Below are 10448 nucleotides of genomic sequence, written 5' to 3'. Positions count from 1 at the left end.
TGAAGTTCTATCTGACCGATCCCTTTGAAATTTGGTGAGAATCTTTTTCATACATCTCTTTATCACTGGAGCATTGGATTTTGAAAAATTTTAATTTGAAGTATTTTTAAAAAATTCGTAAAGGTCAAAAAACAGGGGTAAAAAAATTTTTTTTTTTCAAGTAGGCGCCATTTTGTGAATTTTTATTTTTTTTTTTCGGCCGAGGCTCAAGATGTAGCGACATCTTTACTAATTAAGAATTTTCTTTGTTTGTTCGATTTAGATCACTACAAGGGTTGGAATCATGTCAACCAGGGAGCACTGTTTGACTAGCAACCCCTACTTCACCGACCTGTCACTGGATGAATTTTTGACTTTTTTTTTTTTTAATTTTTTTTATATACCTTAAACATTAATAAATATTATATAAAAAAATGGATAGTAAAAATGTTTTTAATTTTTCTTTTATCCTAGTTTGAAAAATACCCAAAAAGTAGGGCTCTAGACCAGAATACCCCCTTAAGGTAGGTTGACAGAGGCTCAAGCGGCGGCCGCTTATCTCGACCGTTGCTCCTTTTATATACCTGTGTATTGTATTCTTATACATTGTGTGAGAGCATAAAAGTGTTTTCCTTGTACCTGAGAGCAAAATTCAACAGTTTTTAGACGTTTTGTCAGTATATACAGCCAAGGCAAGCGTGAAGTCGTGCATTAGTTTTCGTATTTTCTGAAATATTTCGTTCGGATTTCTAAGATAATTCACAATTATAGTATAATAATTTAATATGAAAGTTAGTAGAGAACGACGTTCTGTTACAAATGCACAAAAATCGAGAAATAAAAAACAAAAAAACGTTTAAATCCGAATAAAGCTGAGACGGACGAAAGCAGCTTTAGCGCGTCTGCGAAAAAATTCAAGATGCAGGAGAAAAATATCGTGCCTCGTGATACCTCGATAGAATACAGAATTTTGAACTTTATTACAGTGTTTGCAGCAATTTCTGAGTATGTAAAGTGCAAAACTTGTAATAAAGACATAAAGTTTCAAACTAGTGGCGAAAGAGGACTTGGGTTTAAAATTATTTTGCTGTGTGATGACTGTGCTCCGCGTTCTGTAAATTCGTGTTCGTTTGTCAATCATTCTTACCCAATAAACAGACGTTTTTTGTTTGTAATGAGAGTTCTTGAATTACATCGGCGACGGTGATTCGAAAACTTACTCGGGGATTTTAAAAGCTTTACCGTATGGTAATAATAAAGTTATAAAAAAAGAGTGTATTGGACAAGTGCAGAAAAGAATGGGCACGCGGCTTCGAGAACTTGTAAAAAAATCTGTTGAAACCGTCAGCAAAGCCGGAAAAAAAATTCAAAACAAAGTTCTTGGTGGCAAAGGAAAACTTACAGGCAAAACTATCGACAAACTGACAGTTTATTACGGTTTAGCAATTAGGAGAAATTGCGAATCTGTTGAAGATATGTGCAATGCAATATGGGCAACGTATTTGCATTACTGTTCAACTGACACAAATCCACAACACGAGCAGTGCCCGGTTGGGCCGGAGTCATGGTGTTCTTGGCAGCGAGCAGCAGCAGGAGACAAACTGGCCGAATTTGAGCACGATTACCAGCCATTATCCACGGATGTTGCTGAAGCTGTGCGTCCAATTTACGAAGACCTCAGCAGCAAGACACTATTGGAACGATGTGTAGGCGGTTTTACACAAAATAATAACGAGAGTTATAACCAGATTATCTGGAAAATTACGCCGAAAAGCATTCCCAGTGGCTCAAAAATTGTTCAAATGGCTGCAAATATTGCCGCCGGTATCTTTAATGAAGGCTTAATTTCACTTTTGTACCATATGAATGCAATGGGACTGTCTTTGGGGCCCAATGCGCATGCATATGTACAAAAGGAGGACAACGAGCGTGTCATGATATCCGAGCGCAGAGCGCACGAAGCGACACGAGAGGGAAGGATGGCTCGAAGACAGCACCAAATTGAATTGCTGGAGGCTGCTGAAGGAATGGAGGGTTTATTATATGGCCCTGGAATAGATGACACTATGTAAGTTAAAAAAAAATTTGTTTCCTATGTGTCAACCGGTATTGAAACTTTAAACGTGTTTTTTTCAAAACGGCATTTTTCAAGTCGGTGTACACGATATCTCGAAAACGCCAAATTTTAACGTAAAAATCGAAATCATGTCTTTTAAAAGCTGCCATTTTGTGAAAATTCACTATTTTAATTAGCCGAACGATTAATTACTAGATAATCTAATATATTAACAAAATTTGTTTGGTTTTTTGATTTCAGATAATCCAATCCTGAGTTACGATGAACACCGTAAATCGTCTTTTTATAAAGGAGGTTCCAGAAATCGCCTGCAGCGCGCTCTATAATCAACATTTTCATAAATAAAAAATTTTGTTACGTTCTTGAAGGATGCTTTTATAACCGCCAAAAATTTTCAAATTAAAATATTCTGAAGTTTCTTCAGGATAAATCCTTGACAACCCGTCTTTTATTTGCTTCATAACTGCGTTTAACCCCTTAAACCGTTCTTTTTTTCTGAATGCAAATACCTCCTATTGACATGTACATACATATTATGTACTTATGTATATGATCATATACCATCATTTATTTACATATAAAGTATACGTTCATATATGTGTGTAATGAAAAACTTCTTGAATTACTTTCAGAACTTTATTAAAATTTATTCGCGTCGCGCGCATGCACAAAACCTTTTGTTCACAACGCAGGCGCAGAAATAAACGCTCTGCGTATTTATCCTCCCCACGTGACTCGCCATCAATTCTCGGTGAACATTTTTTTTTTCGTTTTTAAATTTTTTTTTTAATGTAATCGTAAAAAAATTTGTAATAAATTTTATGTATCCGCTTATCATTTCAAAAGTAACAAAATGGTAAAAAAATAAGCAGTCGAAGAAATAAACGCACCGCCTATTTTTCCTCGCCACATGTTAGACTCGAGTTCAATTCCCGGCGCAACCTTTTTTTATAAATTTTTTTTTAATCTTTGTTTTTTTAATGTAATTGAAAAAAAAAATTATGTAATAAATTTTACGTATTCGCTTATTATTTCAAAAATACGAAAATAGTAAAAATTTAATTGGTTTAATGTCGAGGTGAGAAATGTGTTGTGTGTTGAGGTGAAAGATGTGTGGTGTTTCTAATTTTTGTGTGGGCAAAAGTCAGTGAGCTGTCCTTAAACTCGGTGTGCTAAATTCCCTTACTTCAAATCTTTCAAATCTCAATTGTACTAAAAAAAGCTCACAGTAACTTTTGCACCTTCTCATTGCATTAACATTCTCTGCTTGTACTTAGTGCTTTTTGCTGTTGAAAATGCTCTGTTCAAATGGATCGTTATTATTGTTGATATCCGGCTCGAAGGACCATGTTATCATCGGAATGCGACGCAATGAGCGGTTTAGAAATGTGGGGCCTCCACGGTCGCTCCGATGATATATTTTATTTTTATTTGCAGTATATACATAGATATATGCATAGAATAGATATATACATAGAAATATATATGTAATAGAAATACGTTGCTTACGTATTATTATGTATGTATTATTATATTAAGTATACAGTAGGCTCTGTTTTTATGCGGTAGATACGTTCCGCAAGAAACAGCATAAAAAAGCTACTAGTTCTATAGTAAAACTATAGATACGTTTCAAAAGTGCTAAAACCGCATAAATCTGAAATAATGTAATAAAATCGCATAAAAAAGGACACTAGTCCCATATTATAACTATAGATAAGTTCCATAGACCGCATGAATCTGAAATAATTAAATAAAATCGCATAAACAAAATATTGTATTTTTGAAAATTATATCTTTATTTAAGAAACGTCAGAATCGAAAAATAAATTGAAGTCAGAAATAAAATCAGACAATACCCACATGTTGCGCGTTCGTTTAGGATTTGGCGTAAAATCACTTTCGTCACTTGAGGAAATGTACACGTCTGATCTAGATAGTTATGCAGGCGGTTCCATACTTGTAGGGTTAGCATTTCTGATGTAATCTGTGATGAGTTTTTGCTTAGCTGGCTTAGAATCTTGTTTATATGTACAATTCCCGATAGGTTAGGTTAGGTTGAAGCGGTTGTCCATTGTGGACACACTCAGGCTCGTAGCCCATTGTGATGCCGCAAGGGGAAACTAGCCCTTATCCCTCCTGAAACCACAGTGTACTATTCAAAAATTTTGCTAGATCCTTAATTTCGACAGAGCCGAGATCTTCTAGTTCATTAAAGAAATGTTTGCCCAAATTGGCGAGTCTACGTCTGGATAGAGCAGGACAATGGCACAGAAGGTGCGGAATCGTCTCTTCCTCTTCCTCGTCTAGACAACTTCTGCAGAAGTCATGTGTTTGCATACCCATTCTCTGGGCGTGCCTACCAATTAGGCAGTGCCCCGTTATGACTGAAGTCAGTATGTTGAGACTATGTTTGTCTCTCCTTAGTAGAAGTTCTGTGCGTTTAGCATTGAGAGTCGGCCACATCTGTCGGGCTATTTTGCAAGTGGCTTCGTTTCGCCATCTTTCATTCGCTATTCTTACAATTTCCTCGTGGATATGTAGTCTACATGTTTGCAAGGGTATACCTATATCAGTGTCTATGTGCTCATCAGTCAGTTTGGTGCCGATTTTCGCGAGTTCATCAGCTCTGCAGTTCCCCTCTATGTCGCAATGGCCAGGAACCCATGCTATCGTTAGGTGAAATGACTCAGCCATCTCGTTAAGAGATGTGCGGCATTTCATGGCTACCTTAGAGGTTGTCGACTGTTTAGTGAGGGATTTTATCGCCGCTTGGCTATCAGTGAAAATGTAGATATCATCACCAGATATCGCATCACACTGTACCAGTGTCACGGCTTTCATTATTGCCATCAGTTCAGCCTGAAAGACACTACAGTAGTTGGGGAGTCGAAAACTGAAGGAAATCCCCAGATGCTCGGAATACACACCCCCGCCCACCCTGCCATCGAGCTTTGAGCCATCTGTGTATACATGGATGGACTCGCCCTGTTTTACCACGTCACGTTCCCACTCTTCCCTCGTGGGTAGGAGGGTCACGAACGTTGTAGTGGCAAGTGTAGGCGGAATTGTGTAGTCCACCTGTCTGGGAAGTCCCAACGTGCCATCCAGGATTTTGCCGTGGCCATAAATTGTGTTTGACCACTTACTTAAAGTGCTCAGCCTTATTGCTGCACTGCGCGCCATGTACTTTGCCTGCAGGTCTACCGGAAGGAAGTTTAGTATCACATTTACTGCTTTCGACGGTGTGGTTGACATTGCACCGGTGATAAGAACAGATGCAAGTCTTTGGACCCTGTCAACCCTTTTGATGCTCACGCCCTTCTCCAGGGCGTTCCACCATATTGCAATACCGTAGTAGAGAATTGGCCTAATTACTGCTGTGTACAGCCAGTGTATCATACTGGGCTTCAAACCCCATTTTTTCCCAACGAGCCTTCCACAGGAGTATAGCGCCGTCGTAGCTTTGCGTACTCTGTCTGCGACTGTGAGTCCCCAATTTAGCTTCCTATCTAGTACAAGTCCTAGGTATTTAGCGTTTTCTGTTACTTTAAGGGGTTTTCCCCCCAAAAGAATTTGTTGAAGAGCAGGTGTTTTGTGTTTCCTGCTAAACAGTATCAGTTCCGTTTTTCCCGGATTTACTTCTAGTCCTCGACTCTTGCACCATAGTGATAGTCTGTTGAGAGCTCTTTGTTGAAGATCACACATAGTTGGAAGGTGTTTGCCAGAGATTGCTATTACAATATCATCTGCGTATGAGATTACCTTACCTCCCATTTTTTCTAGCTCCTGAAGGAGATTATTGACGGTTAGGTTCCATAGAAGTGGAGAGATTACCCCACCCTGCGGTGTGCCCCTGATCGGAAATTTCTTGATGGATGTTTCACCCAAATCTGCGCGAATCGTCCGCCCGACTAGCATTCGCTCTATGAGCGAGACGAGCGCTCTGTTTACTCCCATTTCTGTTAGCGATTTGGTAATTGCTTCCGGGTGTATGTTATTGAAAGCACCCTCGATGTCTAGAAAGACAGCAAGGGTGTATTCCTTATAGTGAAGTGATTTCTCAATCGTGTCGACCAGCGAGTGAAGCGCCGTCTCTACTGATTTGCCTTTGCTGTATGCATGTTGGGAAGGTGATAGCTTGTTGCCAATCTTCCCCTTGATGTGCCCATCTAGCAATCGCTCTAAAGTTTTTAACAGGAAGGATGATAGGCTGATCGGCCTGTAGTCCTCCGGTCTCGTATGTGTGGTTTTTCCTGCTTTGGGAATGAAGACCACTTTTACTTCCGCCCATTTCTTGGGGATATAACTAAGTCGTACTACTGCCTCAAAAATTGAGACGAGTCTAGGTGCAATCATACTAATTGTGTGTTGCAGGTCGGCGGGGATGATTCCATCTGGTCCCGGCGATTTATAAGGTTTGAAACTGCCAATGGCAGATTTTATATTGTCCTCCGTAATAAAATCTATTGGAGGACCCCCATTGAGAACTGTAGGATGAGTTCTACCATCTTCATTGCATAGACAACCTGGGAAGTGTGTCTGCAATAGTAATTCTAGTGTTTCTTCACTATTAGTTGTCCAATTGCCGTCCTCTTTGATGAGGTAACTAGGGTTGCTGTGGCTCATTGATATAACTTTCCTGAGTCTACTTGTCTCAGAGGTACTATCTATCTTTTGACAGAAATCTCTCCAAGACGCCGTTTTAGCTGCCCTAATGGCATACTTAAATCTGCGTTGACAGTCTTTGTATCCATCCCACGAGTTAGTTCTTCTCGCTTCGTTATACTTGGTTCTGCATTCTCTTCTTAGGTCTGCTATGTCTGTGGACCACCATAGAGGTTTCGGTTTGCCTCTTTTCGTCCTCGGAGGGCAGGCTGCTTTCGCAGCCTGTTGAAATGCTGAAGTCAGTTCATCAACAGTAGAGTCGAGTTCCGATAGGTCGACATGCATTTTGTAATTTGAAAAAAAACCGCACTATTTCAAAACCGCACAACGTAGGGTCCTAACCACTAGACGATCACGGCCGCGGCCGCCGTAGCCGAATGGGTTGGTGCGTGATCACCATTCGGAATTCACTGAGAGGTCGTTGGTTCGAATCTCGGTGAAAGCAAAATTAATAAAAACATTTTTCTAATAGCGGTCGCCCCTCGGCAGGCAATGGCAAACCTCCGAGTGTATTTCTGCCATGAAAAAGCTCCTCATAAAAATATCTGCCGTTCGGAGTCGGCTTAAAACTGTAGGTCCCTCCATTTGTGGAACAACACCAAGACGCACACCACAAATAGGAGGAGGAGCTCGGCCAAACACCTAACAGAAGTGTACGCGCCAATTATTTTTTTTTTTATTTCAAAACCGCATAAAACAGAACCTACTGTAATTTATAATTAATAATAAATTACCTTTTAGTTGGCTGACACGTCCTGATGCTAAGAATTCGAAAATCGCAGTGAAAGTTACAATTAAAATTGAAGTGAAAGTAACCTCGCCGAACAACGTTTCACACGGTAAACGTTTTAACTGTTCGGCGGGGAAATGCCAGGGTTAACGGCCTTCACGTTGCAGCGACTGGAAACGGTGGTTAGCAACAGTCGGAACGGTAGGCGCAGTTACCATTAGGGTGGCTAAAAATTTATATTCAATATTAGGGTTTTTCCTAAACATAGCAGCACCAGAACGATTATTTTCATTAACAATTTGCACGATTTGCAATCGTTGCTCAAGTGTGTAGCGTTCCATGATGAAATGTATACTAATGAAGTTTACAAATGACAAGCGAAAAATAAAAAATATTGCGTTGTTCGCCCTCCCTATCGGAAAAAAGTTGAAGCGCACCTATTGAACAACCCTATATAATGAATTTACTCATTACTGCTCACATGTTTCAAAAATCCCCGTTATTTCCGAGAAGAAATCTGGCGCCAGACAGCGCAAAAAATTAAGAGTACGTAGACTTTTGTTGACGCAAATATTTGAGTATGTTTACATTCGTTGGAATAATACTCGTATAAGACTAAAATAAAAAGTAATTGTTTTTCTTTTGTAGTTTAGAAGAAAATATATTGTTTTATTAGTTTACATCAAAGTTTTTTTTAAATTTAACAAAAATTTGGCCAAGTCACCCTGTAGATTTGTGCAAATATAACAAGAGAACAGTGACTTAAGTGGCACACTGTATGTAACTTGCTTACTCATGGCTCTGATTTCTCCGACCCTTATACGCTGAAGCTTTTTTATACGGTATTTGTACATTCAAACCTTCAGTATGCATGCTACGTTTGGTCTCCGTATTATACGTACCATGCTGGTAGAATTGAACGAATCTTATATTATTTCTCGTTGCGTAATTTACGCTTGTCGGATCCTATCCCTACTCATGAAAGGCGATGCTTATTGATCAATTTAAAATTTTTGCAGAACAGGAGAATAATTCTATCTTTGTCTTTCAATTTTGACTTAATCCATGGTGCTGTTGACTGTCCGGATTTTCTCAAAATCTCTTTATGCTCAAAATGCTCCTATTACTAGACCCCTTATTGAGTTTAATAAAATATCAAAATTTTTGAATATTTATTATATGTATGAATACATATATTTAAATGCCTATTAATCTTAAAATATGGCCATTTAGCTTATAACATATTTACTGGCCTAATAAATAAAAATATATTATAAACACCGCAGTTATCGCTTCCTTAATCTTCCTTGATGATCCGACTCCATCTCGGAACGATGGAGGTTGGAACCTTGTAATGGTATAAGATCCATCTATTTTCGGGGAGTTTTAGCCACACACAATAATCTGTACCCGCAGCCGCTCCAAGCCGCCATCATAGACTTGTCGAATCACTTTCTTTCCGATGAATGATGCCGTCAGTCCTGAGTTGTACTTGTCACGGGTTGCTCCCCACTTACAGCTCATTTTATTAACAGGGTCCTGGGTCATGCTCAAATATCCAAGACTCATCTCCACGTTACTCATAATTTGATTACCAACTGATTTCCATGTTGGTCCAACGGTTGCCTGAAAATTAGCTGTTGTATAATGAGTGAGAACGTGTATACGTGTATTGTATTGTATACAACCAACTTTGTTTACAATTTTCCTTTTAGTTATTTACACAGAAAATCAATTTAAAAATAAAATTTAAAAAAATATAAAAAAATTAAATAGCAAATAATAAATAATAAGTAAAATAAAATTGCATCAATTATTATAATGGAACAAATCTTACTTTATATCTGTATTTTGCGAAAGGCTCAACTCAACGAATATGACATAGAACATGGATGGAAGTATGGAATATGTACATATACTAAACAGCCAGCCAACTCATTGTACCACGTGTTGATATAACGGCTGGAGCGTGTATACGAGTACTCTGCATAACATTGTCATACGAATATCAGTTAATCTACTAAGAAATAAAAATTCGTATAGAGAACACTATAAGTGCAATGTTTCGGTAACCATAGCTGTATGTATTGTATGTGAATCAAAACTGCTTTCTTATTCTAAAACTAAAACTTTATTTTCCAAAAATACTTCTTACAGGATAAAACTAAAAGGTTTTTATTTGTTTTGTTATTTTTAATAAGTAAACAGTGGGAACGAATTATTTGGTAAGTAAATCATCTGCATCTTGTTTATGTTCATGTCATTTCTTTAGAACTAGTCTCTTAAGTGTCTTGATATGTATGTACGTTTGTGTGTCTGTTTGGGTTTATGTATTTCTGTATGTAAGTTGGTCTTTATGGAGGTGTCTCAAGAGACCAATATATGACTCCACCACCCTTGGTTTCAACAGTCTTTGTTGAGATGGGTTGTATGTTTAATTCGATATTTACAATTTTCTTTGAGCTTTGTTTCTTTTGTAGATAATATTTTTTGTTTCCTTGTTCACTCCTCTCGGGAGAATGGGGCCTCGACAAGACTCTTCCATCTGCTAGTTCGCGCAGCATCGACCTTCTCCAAGTGTTTTTTGGTCGATCGCAAAAACCGCTCCCTTGCGGGTTCTAGTCCAGTGCCATTCTCGTGATTCTATCTGACGGTTTTCTCAGTGACCTATCCATCGCCACTTTCTGCGTTTGATTTGCTTAAGGATGGGTTCCTCGTTCGTTAATCTCCATAATGCGTCATTACTGATGGTGTTTGGCCAGAATATTCTGCAGATAATGCGGAGGCATTTCTTAATGAAGGATTGTAGCCTCTGTGTGATGGTGTTAGAGACCAGCCATGTTTCGCTTCCGTGCAGCAATACTGCCTTTACGCATGAGCCGAATATTCGTAGTTTGGTGCGCCTAGAGATTTGCGAACTCCCCCATACTATATGTGTTCGCCCGAATGCCGCCCTTGCTTTGTTTAGCCTGCAGATGATATCTTCATCTGCTC

This window comes from Anastrepha obliqua, chromosome 6 (assembly GCF_027943255.1).
Source record: "Anastrepha obliqua isolate idAnaObli1 chromosome 6, idAnaObli1_1.0, whole genome shotgun sequence".
Classification (NCBI taxonomy): Eukaryota; Metazoa; Arthropoda; class Insecta; order Diptera; family Tephritidae; genus Anastrepha; species Anastrepha obliqua.
This window is presented reverse-complemented; position numbering follows the sequence as displayed.